The 20,387-nt window shown below is 42.9% G+C and overlaps 1 long non-coding RNA gene across 1 annotated transcript in view; it reads right to left on the bottom strand.

The window, feature by feature from the left end:
• LOC141092765 (uncharacterized) overlaps positions 1 to 20,387 on the bottom strand; it is a 169,954-nt gene that overhangs the window by 22,937 nt on the left and 126,630 nt on the right. Inside the window, exons 3-4 of the long non-coding RNA XR_012232904.1 lie at positions 2,204 to 2,333; positions 1,573 to 1,656 (exon numbers count right to left, since the gene is read on the bottom strand). This is a non-coding gene — a long non-coding RNA (uncharacterized lncRNA). The remainder of the gene's footprint in view (positions 1 to 1,572; positions 1,657 to 2,203; positions 2,334 to 20,387) is intronic.

The raw sequence follows: 20,387 nt of genomic DNA, 5'->3' as shown, positions 1-20,387 counted from the left end.
AAAACCCTGAAGTCACTAGACTTCACCCATTATATCAGCACTCTGGCATATTCTGAAAACAGAGCAAAAAAAGGCCAATCTAATAAGGGACAAAAAGCAAACTGGCACAAACAGTACCATAAGAATGGAAATTCAGCACCACCCCAGCCGGGGCTGGCAGACCACACAAAACTGAATAGGCAAAACCAAATCAAATGTGAGCAATAGCAAAGAACACTTAGCTTGAGAATGCAGGGACTGAACTGGAAACTAAGAACTCCGGAGGCAGGAAAAATCACCAGCAGGGGTAGAGGGAGTCGGCTGTCTTAAATCCAGTTAGAGACTCCAGATGTCCATTCGTCATCCTCATTATCAGATGGCAGGTCTCTGTTAATTAGATCAGATTCATTACCTCCTGCAACCACCAGAGGGAGCCCGGAAAGAGAACTCACGACTCCTCTGTCAATACAACCAGCTCCACTACCCTCACCAGCAACCAGAGGCAGACCAGAAAGTGAATACACAGCACTTGACAATCTGAGAAAATCCCTTAACAAATTTTCTATAATAATTAGCAAACCCTAAAAAGCACTGCAGAGGCTTGAGGTCTCTGGGTTGAACCCAATCAGTGATGGCCTGAACTTTCCCAAGATCCATCTTAAACATGGAGGTAGACACATTGAAACCCAAGAATGATATTTCTTGAACAGAAAAGGTACATTTTTCAATCTTAGCAAATAAACAATTATCTATCAACCTTTGCAGAACCAAACGGATGTGTTTATAATGTGAATCCAGGTCAGGTGAGAAAATTAGGATATCATCCAAATAAACAATAAATCTCCAAATATAATCTGAAAAAATATAATTCATAACATTTTGAAAATCTGTGGGTGCATTCGTTAGACCAAAAGGCATGACAAGATTTTCAAAGAGACCTTCAGACGTTAAAAATGCTGTCTTCCACTCATCACCCTCACAAATCCGTATCAGATTATATGCTCCTCTGAGATCCAGTTTGGAAAACCATTAGGCCCCAGAAAGCTGTTTATATAGATCGGGGATAAGTGGAAGCGAATAAGTATTTTTAAAGGTTATTTTGTTTAATTCTCGGAAATTGAGGCAGGGACGGAGACCTCCATCTTTCTTTTTAACAAAAAAGAATGTGGCAGCTATCAGCAATGAGGAAGGGCAAATATAACCTTTTCATAAACTTTCGCTAATGTAAATTTTCATGGCTGACCGCTCAGGGACAGACAAGTTATACAAATGAGCTTTGGGTAATTTGGCATTAGGAATGAGTTTAATAGCACAGTCATTGGGGCGGTGAAGAGGTAATATCTCAGACTCTTTTTTTGAAAAAACATCTCCGAAGTCTTTCAGGTATTCCAGAAGACCCTCCAGACTAATGGAGTAAACATGCACAGGTTTCAGACATTTTTCAATACAATAAGGACCCCATTTGACAATATCTCTCCGATTCCAGTCAATAATCGTATTATGCATACACAAGCAGGGAATACTCAACACAATTCCACCATGCAAATTGTCCAAAACATAACAGGAGATTAATTCCATATGGCGAGACCCCACCTTGAGTGTAAAATCCACCGTAACTAATGTCAGTCGGGATTGTTCTCTCTTGAACCAACCTCAGGTATAGCTTTTCCTAGGCACCTAGGAGTGGGAGAAATAAAATGAGAGACACATTAGCTTGTCTATCAAGTAAATCTCCTGTTTACTGGTCCAATAGGGAGATCTTTTATAGCACAGCATCAAAGGAAATGGTAATTTCGTAACAATTGGCAGAATAATAAGGGGGTATACACAATCATTGTCAAAAAGTTAGGTTATATAACAGCTTGTCAGCCACATCCTGGGATACAAGATAAAATTAAATGAAGAATGACAGGATTACGGCGGTGCTTCCTTAATGTCAATGTGTTCTAAGTTAAGAGTTTGTGGAATTGTGTCCTTTAACAAATTTAGCTGAAAGGATGCTTCTTTAACACTAACCCTACCAGATTTTTGAGCAACGGTGTTCTATCAATGGCCACAATTTGAATAGGGATTTCTAGCTTAACTGTCCCTAATCCTGACTTCAGAACAAGTCCTGCATCAATGAAATTAGCAGCAGAACTGCAGTCAATAAAGGCAAATGTGAACAGACACTGATCTAAAGACTAATGACTACTACAACAGATAGTAATGTATTACTACTTACTGGATAAGTAAAGAGAAATCAAACGATCCGAGGTAAGGTCCAGTAAATAGCAAAGTACAGCAAGGGGTAGTCAGAGACAAAATCCAATTCACGAGCTGGGGTCAGGAAAACCAGTAAGGCAATATAGTTTCTAGGGAGCAGGCAAAAGTGAAGTCAGGTCACAAACAAATAGTCTGTCCAGGAAGGGAAAAAAGTCATGCTGGGTCAGGCACAGAGCAAAGTGATCAGACTTACACAGGCAACAGCAAGTGTACGATTGACACAGAGTGAATGAGCTAGCATGCTAAAGTAGAAGACTAATCAAGGAAAGTGAACACAGATGATGCAGCACAAACCCAGCACAACCCCTACAGAAAGTAACATATCAAACAGGAACAGGGAGGAGATTGTGACATTACCCCTCACATCCACACACAGACTACAGATCTGGCCAGAAATTTCCATATCTTAAAGGATTACACAGCCATATATTATGAGTAGTTCACTGGTTTTCCAGTAATTCATATTTATCGATTAGCAGTCACCCCCCCCCACAAATACTTGAAAATTATCAATTGATTTTTTTTACTTTAACCTTTGAATGGCAAAATATGCAGTACAGGGCCAGGAGGTAGAAAATCTTGTCAAATGTATGCATCAGCTATTTCATAAACTTTTGGGCATATTTTATATATGAGTATGAGTAACATTTCAATGCTAAAAAATACATTTAGCTAAACTATAATTGTAAAGTAAAAAAAAAATAAAATAAATGTGAACCCTCATAACTACTTCCACATTGTTTAAAAGTGTGAAAACAATTGTGTAAATTGTTCATTAAAGCTATAATTCATGTTCAAAATAGAACAATAGCCTCTAAAAACAGAAAGTAATTGCAACAGTGAGACTTCATTTAGTGTCTTTCCTAATTAGGAAAAAGATCCCAAAACTGTAATTGCTTAGAACAAAGAACTGTAATTCTCGGTGGTTCATCTTGAGTTTAATTTACAAGTTGCAAATAATGTTGCTGAAAATATTTTCTGCTATGATATAAATGGTTATACGCTGAAAACAGAATATGGTTATTTTTCTTAGGCTGTGATGCAGAAGTTGTACACAGTTCTTCCTTAATTAAGTTTAGTATATTGCATTTTAGAATGACCTACTTCAATATCTTTTATGATGCCCACAAAATCAGAGGCTTTCAGGTCAACTGTACACTTATGCATCAATCTTGACTGAATACTATCCTCTTCTTCCGCTCTATCATTTTTGACATTCTCATTTCCCAGTATCCTTTAAAACCACTGTGGAAATGTTTTTAAATCTCAAGAAGCAGTGCCATTACAGATTGAAATAGGAATTATAAATAGATGAGAATTGTAATGCTGTAAAATTTCAGTCCATGCATTTTTCTGTTTTAGATAGTGAAAAACTTCACGAACTCATGTAAATTGTTTGTGTCTTCACATACTGAATAGTTACAGTTGTGTGAAAAAATGTTTCTCCCCTTCTTGATTTCCTCTTCTTTTGCATGTTTGTCACACTTAAATGTTTCAGATCGCCAAACAAATTTAAATATTAGACAAAGATAACATAATTAAAGACAAAATGCAGTTTTTAAATGAAGGTCTTTATTTTCAAGGGAAAAGAAATCCAAAACTACAGGTGCCTGTGTGAAAAAGTGATTGCCCCCAAACATAAAACAAATTAACTGTGGTTTATCACATCTTTGGGAAGCTGTACTTAAATTCCCTAACCACATGGAGACCTGATTACTGCCATACTTGTTCTTAGTCAAGAAATTACTTTAAAAAGATATGCCTAAAAAAGTGAAGTAGACCAAAAGATCCTTAAAAAGTAGACATCATGCCGAAATTCTGGAACAAATGAGAGGCAGTAATTGAAATCTATCAGTCTGGAAAAGGTTATAAAGCCATTTCTCAAGCTTTGTGACTCCAGCGAACTACAGTGAGAGCCTTTATCCACAAATGGTGAAATCATGGAACAGTGATCCACCTTCCCAGGAGAGGCTGGCCGACCCAAGTTACTCAAAGAGTGCAACGACGGCTCTTCCAAGAGGTCAAAAAAGACCCCACAACAACATCCAAAGAACTTCAGGCCTCACTTTCCTCAGTTAAAGTCAGTGTTCATGATGCCACTATAAGACAGAGACTGGGCGAAAATGACCTGAATGGTAGTGGTCCAAGATGAAAACCACTGTTGAGCAATAAGAACATAAAGGGTCATCTCAGTTTTGCTAGAAAACATATTGATGATCCCTAAGACTTTTTGGGAGAATACTTTGTGGACTGATGAGACAAAAATTGAACTTTTTGGAAGGTGTATGTCCCATTATATCTGGAGTAAAACTAACACAGCATCTCCGAAAATGAATATCATACCAACAGTAAAATATGGTGGTGGTAGTGTGATGTCTGGGCCTGTTTTGCTGCTTGAGTCCCTTCTAGTCTTGCTGTGGTAAATGGATGCATGAATTCTTCTGTCTACCAAAGAATCCTGAAGGAGAATACCCTGTTATCTGTTTGTGACCTCAAGCTGAACTGCACTTGGGTTAGTCAGCAGGACAATGATCGAAAACACAACACCTCTGAATGGCTGAAGAAAAACAAAATTAAGACTTTGGAGTGGACTAGTGAGAGTCCTGACCTTAATCTGATTGAGATGCTGTGGCATGACCTTAAAAAAGCGGTTCATGCTCGGAAACCCTCCAATATGGCTGAATTGCAACAATTCGGCAAAGATGAGTAGGCCAAAATTCCTCCAATTAATCGCCAATTATCACAAACACTTGATTACAGTTGTTGCTGTTAAGGGTGGCTCAACCAACTATTAGGTTTTAAGGGCAATCACTTTTTCACACAAGTCCCTGTAAGTTTGAATTTTTTTCACCGTAATAGTGAAGACCGTCATTTAAAAACTGCTTTTTATGTTTACATGTGTATCTTTGTCTAATATTTAAATTTGTTTGGTGATCTGAAGCATTTAAGTGTGACAGACTTTCAAAAGAATAGTAAACCAGAAAAGGGGCAAACACTTTTTTCCACAACTGTATCTATATCAATATTAGCACAATAAAATCATTCTGCCAATTGAGTTGTTCTGGAAACCACTTAAAGAGAATTGGAATTTCTTGGTGTTGGGTGCAAATTTAGGAAAAGACTGATAGAAAAGTTGCATTTAAAAGCATATTCAATATAGCCATACAGACATAGAATGTAAACAAAAAGGTGATAATTAATCAAATGCTCCACGCATTCTCCAACTGGAGTCAGGTCAATAAACTTGAACTGCTTCTTCCACGTCCACTGGCACTCTACCAGTGCACTTCCAGCCAGATATGAGTATGGCTTCTACACTAAAAAAATTTTTATCACTGGCACACCGTAAGTGTACAAAAATAATATAGATTTTATTGAGGGACAAGCACCTATACAGCAATACCACTACTTCCATATGTGAAAAGTTTCTGATAGGTTCACTTTAAAGTTATACCAATATGTAAGTATTATATTGCCCAGAAGTGAATAGGGAACCAACCGAACAAATAATGTCTTAAGGCGAATCTATCACCAGGATTTTGTTACTTCATCTGATAGCTGTATAATGTAGGAAAAGAGACCCTGAATCCAACAATGTATCACTTAGTTTCTAGACCAAACAGGCCCTCAGCAGTGATTAGCGGCTTACTGTCAGTAGACAATGTACACAGAAAGCTTTCTCAGCTCTGCTTCATGCTACATCTAAGAACTCTGATTGTGTCACAACTGCTGCACATCATTGGAATAAGCCTCTCTTTTCTTACATTATGTTGCTCTCAGATGTGTTACTAATCCAAACAGCCTTCAACTGGCAAGGTCACATTTTCACCAAACACAGCAAAACACAGACACCAGATATTTGTTCGGAGTAGAGATGAGCGAACCTTTCAAGGTTCAGATTGGTTCCGATTTATCGAACATGCCTCCATTTGCCAAACCATTCACCAAACTGTACCTGAACCCCATTAGATTCAATGGGATGCAAAACCAAATGCAAACCTTAAGGGTTGACAAAAAGCTTCCGAAACAGCTAAAAGTAGGGGCAGACACCATAAATTTGGCACCAATTGACCTACAGTAGAAATTTGCAAATATCACAACATCAGTCAGCCATGGACCATGCATGAGGTGTCAGGGCCTGGCCCAGCATTTACAGCTTGAAATTGAAGTTTCATTGAGGACCTGGTGGTGAAAGGAGTGGTGTAAGCCTTCTTAGTTGGGAGATCTCATACCTCTCGTAACACCTCTAATTTATTATTCCAGCCACACTCAGATGGCACAAACATCAGTTTCATAGGCTACTATTGATAGTAAACTATAAGAATAGTAACACAGGTAGTTGACTGATCAATTGACCCACATTAGTACCTGTTATAATGGCACACATTCAGTCAGCCATGGGTCATGTATGAGGTATCAGGGTCTGGCCCAGCATATACAGTATTGAATTCAAGTTTTAATGAGAACCTGGTGGTTAAGGGAGTGGTGTAAGCCTTCTTAGATGGGAGTCCTCATATTATTATAGGTCTCTGACACCCATTCCTCTATAGGCAACCCACCAGATGGAGACCCAACTATAAGTCTCCACATTTCAAAAAAAATAATTGTCACACACCACTAAAGTGGCATCAATTTCCACAGTGGAGAAATATTATAATTGGCCTCTAACACACCTTCCATCACAGGCAACCCACCAGATAGAGAACCAACTTGGAATCTCCACATTTCAAAAAATAATTGTCATACACCGCTAATGTGGCATCAATTAGTATAAATATTATAATAGACCTCTGACACACCTTCCACCACAGGCAGCCCACCAGATGGAAACCCAACTTGGAGTCTCCGTATTTCAAAAGGTAATTGTCACACAGCATAAAAGTTGCATCAATTTCCACAGTATATTAGGCCTCTGACATATTTTCTACTACAGACAACCCAGTAGATGGAGACCCAACTTGGAGTCTCCACATTTCAAAAAATTGTTTGCAACTTCAGCAGCAGTAGCAACAAAAGGCACAGAAAACACCACAAAGATGGCACAGACTGCAATAACTCGAGATTAATACATGACACTAAAAACTACACGATCGCCTAGTCTGCCCAATCTGTAACTGGGGTTCAAAACTCATCGGAGATTCATGATTTGTTCATTTTAATGAAAGTTAGACGGTCTACACTTTGAGGGGACAGTCAGATGGCTTATTGATCAGGACACCACCAGCAGTGCTGAAGACACGTTCTGAGAGAATGCTGGCTGCCAAACATGACAAAACCTCCAAGGCATGACAGGAGAGCTCGGGCCACTCTTCCATTTTTGAAGACCGAAATGTAAAAGTGTCCAAACTACCTCTGATGGTATTGATATTGAGCACCAGATACTTCTTCACCATCCTTTTCATTTGTTCACAACATGACAGACTCTGTTTTGCTGGTGCACATGCTGGTCTAAAAAAGTGTTAAACGACTCACAGAAATTGCTGCTGCAGCTGTCTTGGTAATGACATCGTGATGTTACCAGTGTTGGATGTCTACAACTGGGCACTGCTATCTGGAGGAAAACCACACTTAAAATTTTCTACAAGCGTATTTCGATACGCCAGCATCCACACATCCCTTTTCTGGGGGTGGGAGCATCTGGCAAAATTTACTCTTGTACCATGGATCTAACAGAGTCGCAATCCAGTAGTCAGCACTATTTCAAGCCCTAAGAATACGGGCATTGTGTTGAAGATAGAGCAGCAAGTAGGCGCCTATGTGTCAGCAGCTTTCATGAGGTATAAGTCCATGCTGTGATGGTGGCGGGGTAACACTCAAGGTTGCTTCCTCCATCCCCTCCCACCAATCACAGACAACAGAGAGCGTATCATTATTCTTTTCATTTCCTGACTGTTGCACGTCCATCACCTCGCCCCCCCCAATTTGTTCCTCAGCTCCTGAATCTTCACTAACAGTTTGTATAGTACCGTGAGCCCTCCTTGATTGCTGTAAGCCACCCTTCCATGGCACCCACCTGTGCAATGACAGTCCAGAAATTTGATATATTGCTATCCCTTCCGCATCCTCCTCTGCTTCCAACTCTTCCTTTGGGACCATCACCTCCTCACGTAGACTATTCATAGTGTGTTCCAGCATGTAGATGACCGGAATAGTGATGTTGATGACTGCATGGTCAGCGTTAACCATCTTCATAACCATTTCAAAACTGTGCAGAAGGGTGCAGAGGTCCTTCACCTGTGCCCTCTCCTCAAGCGTGATTTGCACCACATCTGGACTGTGTTGGCCCAGGCTATGCAAAAGGACATACACGAGGGCTCGTCACTGCTACAACAGCTGCTGCAACATGTGCAGAGTGGAATTCCATAGTGATGGAACATCGCTAATCAAACGGTTAACCAGTAGCCCGAAAGACCTCTATAGCGATGCAAGATCCTGCAAGATGTGATTGGTGGAAGTGAGCACACAGGAACCATGCTTTCAGCAGCAGAGCACCCAAGCCAGGATAGTGGCTGAGAAATTGCTGTATGGTTTTTGGCATTACAGACGCCTCCTTAATCCTTCAGACTCTTGAACCCAGCGGCAACATTTTTCTGGCTCTAGTTGACACGCCTAGACCTGGTGGTTTATACACACATGGCCAAATTTGTTGGCACCCCTCATTTAATGACAGAAAAACCCACAATGGTGCCAGAAATAACTTGAAACTGACAAAATAACAATAAATCAAAAATCTATGAAAATCAGCAAATGGAAATCAGACATTGCTATTCAACCATGTTTTCACAGAGTTTTAAAAAAATAAAACTCATGAAATAGGCCTGAAGAATATTTAGAATTGAGAGTCGTCAGTGGTGGATACCTTTTAATGGCTAACTGAAAAGATGGTAACAAACTGCAAGCTTTTGAGACTACTCAGGTCTCTTCATCAGGTATAAACTAATAAAAAATCTGAAGAATCACATATTTATGCATAACACAGCACAGAAAGAAATAATGCAATAGATAAGACAAGTGACATGACATGAAACAGAAATATCATTATGGGAGAGTCATAAGCAGTTGTGGCCATAAATATTAGAGCAGTTCATAGATAAGGAGTGTGAAAGTTTTATAGTCCTCTGATTGGGGTCTGGTTCTGTGTCATGATGCCCCCATAAGGTCTGAGGGGCAAATTTCTTAATTGATGTAAAAAGACATAAATGCATGTGACACATTCATTCCTGAATTGGGTGTGTCAAAGGTCATCATCAGTTTATACTCCCAGACCCTTCTGTCTCTCAGAGATTTGAAATTACCTTTCAAAGCAAGTAATTTAATGTCTATGGTGCTGTGATCTGGCATACAAAAGTGTTTGGCCACAGGTAGATCCATTCTTTTTTCTCTTATTGTGTGGTGATTAGAATTCATCCTTGTTCTAAGCTTTTGCCCTGTCTCCCCTACATACAGACAACCAGTTGGACATTTAGTACAAATAATTAAGTACACCACAATAGATGTGATGCAGATGAAAGTACCTAGGATCTTGTAGTCCTGATGTGCATTGGGGATCTTTATCTTGTCCATGGTCATCATTAGTCATGAGCAAGCGTGCTCGTCACTACTTGTTACTCGTCCGAGTATCACGGTACTTGGTGTATTCGGCGAGCACCGAGCATTTCAGGGATTACTTGGTGGGAACTCAGGTATCCACCCATCTTTTTTGGTGGACTTTACAGACCAAATCCCAATGCAGGGATTGTTTGCCAGGCAATGAAATGCCGCAGCCATTTTTGTTGTGGTCGTGCAGTGATTGGCTGGCAGCACAGCATCATCAGGGGTATAAGAGCTCCGGATTGAGATAGTGTAGGGAGAGCTGTAGCCGAGATAGGGTCAGAATTGGGGATTTATTAGTTAGTGTGGGGTCTACCATCCTAAACTGCTCAAATCCAGCTAAACCAATAGTCCTTCTAAAGACTAATTCTGGAGTATATACAGTTAGGTCACTATATATTTGGACAGAGACAACATTTTTCTAATTTTGGTTCTAGACATTACCACAATGAATTTTAAACAAAACAATTCAGATGCAGTTGAAGCTCAGACTTTCAGCTTTCATTTGAGGGTATCCACATTAAAATAGGATGAAGGGTTTAGGAGTTTCAGCTCCTTTACATGTGCCACCCTGTTTTTAAAGGGACCAAAAATAATTGGACAGATTAAATAATTGTAAATAAAATGCTCATTTCTAGCACTTGGTTGAAAACCCTTTGCTGGCAATGACTGCCTGAAGTCTTGAACTCATGGACATCAACAGATGCTGTGTTTCCTTCTTTTTGATGCTCTGCCAGGACTTCACTGCTGTGGTTTTCAGTTGCTGTTTGTTTGTGGACCTTTCTGTCTGAAGTTTTGTCTTTAACGAGTGAAATGCATGCTCAATTGGGTTGAGATCAGGTGACTGACTTGGCCATTCAAGAATATTCCACTTCTTTGCTTTAATAAACTCCTGGGTTTCTTTGGCTTTATGTTTTGGGTCATTGTCCATCTGTAGTATGAAACCACGACCAATCAGTTTGGCTGCATTTGGCTGGATCTGAGCACACAGTATGGCTCTGAATACCTTCTGTCCTGTGTCACATTATCAATAAACACTAGTGACCCAGTGCCACTGGCAGCCATGCATGCCCAAGCCATCACACTGCCTCCGTCGTGTTTTACAGATGATGTGGTATGCTTTGGATCATGAGCTGTACCATGCCTTCGCCGTACTTTTCTCTTTCCATCATACTGGTAGAGGTTGATCTTGGTTTCATCTGTCCAAAGAATGTCCTTCCAGAACTGTGCTGGCTTTTTTAGATGTTACTTTAGCAAAGTCCAGTCTAGCCTTTTTATTCCTGACCTGATGCTTATGAGTGGCTTGCAAAGTGCAGTGAACCCTCTGTATTTACTTTCATGCTGTCTTCTCTTTATGGTAGATTTGGATATTGATACGCCTACCTCCTGGAGAATGTTGTTCACTTGGTTGGCTGTTGTGAAGGGGTTTCTCTTCACCATGGAGATTATTCTGCGATCATCCACCACTGTTGTCTTCCGTGGGCGCCCAGGTCTTTTTGCATTGATGAGTTCACCAGTGCTTTCTTTCTCAGGATGTACCAAACTGTAGATTTTACCACTCCTAATGTTGTAGCAATTTCTCGGATGGGTTTTTTCTGTTTTTGCAGCTTAAGGATGGCTTGTTTCACCTGCATGGAGAGCTCCTTTGACTGCTTGTTTCCTTCACAGCAAAACCTTCCAAATGCAAGCACCACACCTCAAATCAACTCCAGGCCTTTTATCTGCTTAATTGAGAATGACATAACGAAGGGATTGCCCTCACCTGTCCATGAAATAGCCTTGGAGTCAATTGTTCAATTACTTTTGGTCCCTTTAAAAACAGGGTGGCACATGTTAAGGAGCTGAAACTCCTAAACCCTTCATCCAATTTTAATGTGGATACCCTCAAATGAAAGCTGAAAGTCTGAACTTCAACTGCATCTGAATCGTTGTGCTTAAAATTCATTGTGGTAATGTCTAGAACCAAAATCAGAAAAATGTTGTCTCTGTCCAAATATATATGGACCTAACTGTAGGTTCCAGTGTTAGGTAGGCAGGGTAGTGTACGTCGCTCTATACACATCAATGCAAAGCCTGCAGAAACTGTAAGTATGTATATAGATCATTGCATATGTGACACCCCAGAGTCCGGTTGTCCCAGTGACATTACCTCCCTCTAATGGCTAAAGTCATGCTTGGAGGCAGAAAGAGACCCCCATGCCAGGCAGCATAGATTAAAAATCACAATTTCCTGCTGCAGGTCAGAAAAGGGAGATGCCTTATAAATTCTGGCCAGCAGAGGGGGTTGGTGAGTCAGCTAGAAATCAGCTGAGGAGATTGTCATGGAAACGAAGCAGCTGTGAGCTGTGAGGAGAAATGACAGTTAAACGTGAGGAGGTGAGGTAAAGAGATCTTTCTGGAAGATCCTGTCAGATGAAGACAGGGAGCTGATCTGAGAGGAGCTCGATAGGCAGAGCTGATCTGTGAAGAGGGAAAGGACAAGAGCAGAGACTGAGAGACTCTAGGGAAGCTAAAATACTGCATATAGCAGACCCCTGAGTGAAGCGCTAATAAAGAGAAAAGGGACATCAAAGTCCTAGGCTGACAGGAGCTGTACGCCCTGATAGCTGAATCTGAAAGTACAGGGGATTGTAAATTCCTGTGCACATTAAACACCTGAGGGGACATCAGCGGATAAGGAGCCCGGGGCCGACGGTGAAGAGAATGGTACCCGTGGAATAGGCTCACGTGACAGCCCTACAGGTTATTGAAACCATCACGAATAGAGGGTCGCAGCATAGTTATATAAAGCGAAGACCCACACACAAAGCACAGAATGTTAGGTCCTAAATCCCCACCTGGCAAGGTGGATCCCCTGAATGCCTCCATCACCTGTATGTGGTACTCCGGACTGCAACCTATTACCAGTAAAAGGTAAAGAAACTGCACCTCTCTGTGTCTTTCTCTCATTTATATGCACCCCAACATTTACAGCCATTTTTACTATTTATTTAACATCTTTGCCCTGGGACTACAGCCCTATCTGTGGAGGGCTACAACATCATAGCTGCGCCCAACATCCATCCCAGAGAAGCAACACCGCAGCGCTGGTCACCTCTGACTAGAATACCACAGGTGGCGTCACGTATTTCGCCATCTATAAAACATTATCTTTATTTTTACCACATAAATACCACACAGCTTTCCCCTATTTTTATTACTGGACGCCTCTGGGCCACGGACCGGGTCGCCGCTGCCGTGACACCGTCCCCCATGGAAGTCGACGGGCCCGGTACCGAGTACCCCCAGGCCCCGTGGGGCGCTCCAACTGGCGTCACGAACAGGATTTAGTGAGCCTCGCAAAGTTGGGTACAAGGAGCCTGGCAAAGCTGGGTACTGTGCGCCATAGACTTTATTAAATTGAGTGCTAAAGACTTTACTGAGCTTTCAAATAACCTCCATAACTGCGTCACACAGTGTGTGTGAGCAGAGAGGGATGTGCAATTGTGGACAGAGCCAGAAATAAAGCATGACACAAAGCCCCTGTCTGTGCTCTGACGTTAGTGAGCAAGTGAAAAAGCAGGAAGAAAATGCTCAATGCAGGTGAAGATTCAGCGGCGGTCGCAGCTGCAGCCCCAATAATGCCGCTATCAATGCCATATATACCAGGAACGGCCTGGTCACCACAGTACTCAGGGGAGTCACACACCCTGAGCGATTTTAAAGAAAGACTATGTAGTTTGTTCAAAGTGTACCACCTGTCAGCCAAAAAGTCAATATCCTCATTGGCCAGTTAACTGGTGCGGCTCAGAGGGAAGTAAGTCCTGGCCGGACACTGATAAAGGAACCATCAAACAAATCTTGGCCAGACTGAAAGACACGTTTGATACCAGTACTGCAACAGAGATAAAAATGAGATTTTTTTTTGGTGCAAACAGAGAGTGCAGGACAGTATGCGGGACTATGCCCTTAATCTTCAGGAGGCACTACGGGCCGTAAAGCAGGTTGATCCTGAGAGCATGCAAGATGAAGATAGATTATTAACAGAGCAGTTCATAGAGGGACTCCAGTCTAACAACCAAAGGACACAGCTGCGTATAATGGCCCTACAAAATCCTGAATTTGACTTTGCACACTTTAAGGATAGAGCCATCAGAGTGCTGGGTGAACCGAACCCTAGCAGCACAGAGCCCTCTAAGCATCCTGCAATTACATACCAGCAGGAGACAGCATCCTTTCAAAAGACCCCTATTGAGACTGACAAGCCGTCCCAAGATGATGATTCTGCTGCAGACTTACGTCTCCAAGTCAGGGAACTAACTAAAAGTGTGGCTACACTCACAAAAACTGTGCAGTCCCTGCAAGTGATTCCAAAGAAGAAGATCCAGCTGGCCTCCAGCCCAGGAGAAGTCCCGTGGCGACAGCAGAAGAGGATCCCACCGACCAGAGGGAGAGACAGTGATCATTACGACGAGGACGGACAGCCCATCTGTCGCCGCTGCAACAAGGCAGGATACCTAGCCAGATCCTGTAATTTAAACAAGCAACCCATGAGGCAAAGGGCCAACCCTCAGGAGTAAGATGACCAGGCCCACCAAATTGGCGAGACAAGTATGTAGGAGGGCGACCAGTCTTTCCTGTTGTGATTGACGGTTTTCCGATGAACGCTTTACTGGACACTGGTTCCCAGGTGACAACGATACCATATATTCTTTTTAAGCAGTACTGGGCTGATTCAGACATTACTCACCGCCCAGATAAAGACCTTGCCATTATTGCCAGCAATGGTCAGCCCTTGCCTCAGATGGGATATAAAGAGGTGACCATTAAGATTGGCCGAGTAGAATTGCAATAGCAAGGTTTGATAATAGTAGATATTGACAAATGAGAATGCCATCCTATGATCACTTTAGGCACTAATGTAATTGAAAATTGTCTTGGATAAATTATTGTTTTGTTACAACAGGTAGCCGAGACAGCCAGCTCCAGTCAGCAACGGGTCCTGCAAAAGGAGATCAGAGCCCTGATGCAGAGACAACAGGTAGAGCTGTCTGGTGGAGAAGTCGGCAGTGTCAGAGTAAGTGATCCTTTCCCCATTGCAGTACCTTCCAGAAGTGAAATGTTAATTTGGTGTCGGACAGCAAAAGGCTTAAGGGGTCAAGATTACCAATCCTTGGTAGAACCCATGTATTCTGATAGTAGGCCCACTATCCTGACAGCCAGAGTGGTAGTTGATGTCCGCAAGGGGAGAGTACCAATATGCATCTTAAATTGTGGGGAGAGAGAGGTCCAGTTACCCCGGTATGCCACCCTTGCTAAATTGTTCACCGTCAGTAACAAATCAATTGAGACACTAGAACCTTTGCTTCCATCTGACAAGGTGGAAGAGAGTGGCTCTGAAGGGCAGCAGGAGGATTGGTGTCAGCAGCTACACGTAGGCACTGACTCCACCCCTTCACACCAAAAGCATGGGGCTTACCGGATGGCTCGAGAATTTGAACGGGTCTTCAGCAAGCATCCTCTAGATTTTGGGCAGGCAAAAGGGGTTCAACATCATATCCCCACGGGAGATCATCCACCCATTAAAGAGAGACACCGGCCTGTACCCCCAGCACACTACCAATGTGCCAAGAGTATGTTAAGAGAGATGAAGGAGGCTGGGGTAATCAGAGATAGTTGTAGCCCCTAGGCAGCTCCACTAGTCCTCGTTAAGAAGAAAGACGGTACTATGAGAATGTGTGTAGACTACAGGCGGATTAACAGCATTACACATAAAGACGCGTACCCATTGCCTAGAATTGAGGAATCACTAGCTGCACTGAGAACTGCTAATTATTTCTCTACCTTAGATCTCACCAGTGGGTATTGGCAGGCTCCTGTGGCAGAGGCAGACAAAGAGAAGACAGCGTTTACAACACCAATGGGCCTCTGCGAGTTTAACTACATGCCGTTAGGGCTCAGCAGTGCACCAGGAACATTTCAGCGGTTAATGGAATGCTGGACATAAAAACTTTGAAACCGTTCTGCTGTACCTGGATGACATCATCGTCTTCTCCAAAACCTACGAAGACCATTTGAAGCACCTAGCCGAGGTACTCGAAGCCCTGTCAAACTTTGGCCTGAAAATAAAACCATCCAAATGTCACCTTTTGAAACCCAAGGTGCAGTACCTAAGCCATGTGGTGAGCAAGGAAGGTGTGGCATCTGAACCTGACAAAGTCACCGTTATCCGGGATTGGCAAAGACCCAGCACTATTCATGCAGTGAGGCAATTTCTTGGGTTAGTAGGTTACTACCGAAGATTTATCAAGAACTTCACCAAGATAGCAGCACCGCTGCAAAATCTTCTAGTGGGCCAATCCAAGAAGGCCAAGAACAAAAATCTTCCATTTGAGTGGAACAAAAGGATAGAAGAGTCCTTCACCAAGCTGAAATTGGCCCTCACGGGAGATGAGGTCCTGGCCTACCCTGACTATGACCAACCGTTTGTACTTTACACTGACGCCAGCAACGTGGGATTGGGAGCAGTGCTGTCTCAAGTGCAGAAAGGCAGAGAGAGAGTGATTGCCTACGCCAGCAGGAAGCTTTGTCCCACTGAGAGGAACCACGACAACTACAGTTCCTTTAAGCTGGAGTTCCTCGCCATAGTCTGGGCGGTAACAGAGCGCTTCAAGCACTACTTGGCTTCCGCAAAGTTCACCATCTACACGGACAATAATCCGCTAACCCACCTTGAAATGGCAAAGCTCGGGGCACTTGAGCAGCGATGGATGGCCCGGCTGTCCAACTATGAGTTCACCATCAAGTACCGAGCAGGACATAAGAACGCTAATGCGGATGCGTTGTCCCGGATGCCCAATTCACCAGACGGGGGAGAAGATCCAAAAGAACTCGAAGAAATCGAGTTACCAGCCTTCCACCATCCAATTGCAGCCCAGTGCTCTCAAGGAGTAAGGAATAAGCGCTTTATCGTACGAGAGGTAACGTTGAACCCATTACCCCATCATGAGTGGGCAGAGACACAAGATAGTGACCCAGCTGTTTGCCTAGTAAAGGAGTGCCTGGCACAAGCTGATGCACACCCTGGTCCAGATGACCCACAGGAAGCACAGCAGCTATGGAAGGAAAGAGGCAAGCTTTTTATCTACAAGGGTAAACTGTGTCGGAGGAACATCAACTCGCGGACAGATGAACTGGTCTGGCAGGTGGTAGTCCCGAAGAGGGATGCGCCAATGGTCTTGGAGGTGTACCACAATGGAGAAGGACACTTCGGTTGGAAGAAGTTGGAGGTCCTACTTCATGAAAGGTTCTACTGGGTTGGCATGAGGAGTGCCATTGAGAAGTGGTGCCGAGAATGTGGCCCATGCAACCTGCGCAGAAAAGACAGTAGCAGCCAGAGAGCCCCAATACAGCCGATCATCACAAAACAGCTGCTTGAACTGGTAGCCTTGGATTACGTGAAATTAACTCCGAGTAGGAATGGCTACACCTATGCTTTGACCATTGTGGACCATTACTCATGGTTCTTGGCAGTTGTGCCTGTTAAAGACCAAACAGCAAAGACAGCAGCCAAGGCATTTCAGCAACACTTTTGTCGACCGCACAGATACCCTGAACAAGTGCTCACCGACCAAGGTCCAGCCTTCGAGGCAGAAGTGTTCCAGGAGTTCTGTAACATGTACGGTTGCAAGAAAATCAGAACAACGCTATACCATCCACAGACAAATGGCATGTGTGAGAAGATGAACCTGAACCAGGTGGTAATTGACTTATTGAAAACCTTACCTCTGGAAGAATGAAACCAGTGGCCAGAGAAGTTGCCAGATCTGGTAGATCTATATAATCATATACCAGTAAACTCTACAAATTGCACTCCAGCCTACCTGATGAGAGCAAGACCTGGCAAGTTACCTATTGATTTAGACAAGGGAGTCTTAACACCTGAGACAACATCACCAGATGCATGCTGGGATACAGAGCGGCAGCAACAATACCGCAAAGTGCAAGAATGTGTGGAGAAAAGTTTGTCCCAAGCAAGACAGAGGCAGGAAAGGAATTACAACCAACAGGCCCCTGCAGTTCCCTTGACACCAGGAGAACAAGTACTTAAAAGAAAGAGACGTGTTCACAAACTAGATGACCAGTGGGAAGCAGAGCCATACACTGTGATACCTTCAGATTTTAATAACATCAAAGTATGTATCATCAGCAAAGATGGAGGAGAAACCTTCGAAGCAGTCTCAAGAGAGCATCTAAAGATGTGCCCTCATCAACTGAAGGAAAAGAAAGAAGTCCAAGACACTCCACAACCCATAGTAGAGGTGGAAGAAAAGTATTCAAACTATACTTGGAGAATTTCCTCGGACGTGGACACAAGTAAATCAGGCAATAGTAGTACCAGTACTAACCTTTCATCAGCCTACTGCACCACATGAAGAAGAGACTCTAAATGAAATGGCTCCAGTAACAGATACAACATCTGCAGTGGAATTCGGAAATCTGTCCCCTGCTAACAGCGAATCTGACAATCTCATGGTGAGTCTAGGATTAGGAGAAGGCAGTCTAGAATACCTATCTTACACAAGTCTACTTATAGCGTAGTGATTAATGCACCAACAGTAGACATCAGAGAACAGGTCAGGTCATCAGAAATACCTATACTGCGTAGATCCACTCGTAGTACTAGATGTCAGATCCCTGCCCGTTACAAAGATTACGTAATGTAAATAAAGTAATAAGAATGTATAGTAGTAACCGTTAAGCATGAGAGCCTACAGAGACTTACTGTAAGAACCTTTTTTAAAGTATTCACAATAACAAGTTAAAGGACAATTGAGCCACAGGACTATGTGTGGTCAGAACTGTATTTGTAAATTGTTACTCCAAAAAGGCCTTTGAAATAAACCGCCGGCATGGCCGAAAAACAGGCCCATCTAGAGAGTGCCCTGTAGCCACGCCCAGAGACGACACACAAAGTGGGTTAAAGCGGTTCCCACCAACCAAACTCCAGGTACAAGCACAAAGACAATTCCTGGACAGCAGCGTAAGGACTGGTCGCTGCAGTAACAGCTCTATTGTTTTCTTTTTCTTGTATGGTTTTTGATAATTTTTACAATTTTAAGACTTTGTAAATTTTCATTAATTGTTGTTAACAATTCTTGTTATGTTTTCCTCAGTCCAGGAGTACTGAACTTAACTGGGGGGAATGTGACACCCCAGAGTCCGCTTGTCACAGTGACATTACCTCCCTCTATTGGGTAAAGTCATGCTTGGAGGCAGAAAGGGACCCTGTTATGAATGGGTCACTGAGGAGGAAAACTAAACAAGCTAAGTCACAGAAAACCAGAGAGGTTGGTAACTATGCAGATTGCAGACCCCTGATCCTAACCACACAACTAGCAGCAGCCGTGGAGCATTCCTACGATGAATCTAGACGCCTCGTCACAGCCGGAGGACTAAATAAGCCTAAAGCAAGAAAAGGGGAAAACTAACTGCCCCAGAGCAGACCCCAAAGGAATAGACAGCCCCCACACATGTATTGACGGTGAAACAAGATGAAAATACAAACACAGGCAGGAAAATAGGCTGAGCAAATGATGGGGCCCAAACTAACTAGAAAGGACAGGAAAGGAAATACACTGTCTGCAATCTGCCCAAAAACCCTACAAAAATAATGTCCAACACTTCTGATAACAAAATTAACCCTGAAGTCAGTAGACTTCTCCCACTATATCAGCACTCTGAAATATTCTGAGACAGAGCAAAAAAGAGGACAAAAAACTGAATAGACCAACAAAATCAAGTGTGAACATTAGCAAAAACACTTAGCTTGAGATGACTGGAACAGAGCTGAAAACCAAGACCTGGAAAGCCAGAAGGAATCACCAGCACCAGAATAGGGCGTCGGCTGTCTTAAATCCAGTCTGAGATTTCAGAGATCCAATTGTTATCCTCGTCATCAGGTGGCAGATCTCTACTAATTAAATCAACCTCTCTACCTCCTGTTACCACCAGAGGGAGCCCGGAAGGAGAACTCACAACTGGTAGACCAGAAAATGAGTTCACAACAGGACCCCCATGTCAGGCAGCATAGATTAAAAATCACAATTTCCTGCTGCAGGTCAAAAAAGGGAGATGCCTTATAAATTCTTGCCAGCAGGGGGGGTTGGTGAGTCAGCTAGAAATCAACTGAGGTTGTCATGGAAACAAAGCAGCTGTGAGGAGAAATGACAGTTAAACGTGAGGAGGTGAGGTAAAGAGATCTTTCTGGAAGATCCTGTCAGATGAAGACAGGTAGCTGATCTGAGAGGAGCTCGATAGGCAGATCTGATCTGTGAAGAGGGAAAGGACAAGAGCAGAGACTGAGAGACTCTAGGGAAGGTAAAATACTGCATATAGCAGACCCCTGAGTGAAGCGCTAATAAAGAGAAAAGGGACATCAAAGTCCTAGGCTGACAGGAGCTGTACGCCCTGATAGCCGAATCTGAAAGTACAGCGGATTGTAAATTCCTGTGCACATTAAACACCTGAGGGGACGTCAGCGGATAAGGAGCCCGGGGCCGACGGTGAAGAGA

The sequence above is a fragment of the Dendrobates tinctorius genome, unplaced genomic scaffold, assembly GCF_039654945.1.
Source record: "Dendrobates tinctorius isolate UK_male_01 unplaced genomic scaffold, ASM3965494v1 ptg000060l, whole genome shotgun sequence".
Classification (NCBI taxonomy): domain Eukaryota; kingdom Metazoa; phylum Chordata; class Amphibia; order Anura; family Dendrobatidae; genus Dendrobates; species Dendrobates tinctorius.
This window is presented reverse-complemented; position numbering and strand designations above follow the sequence as displayed.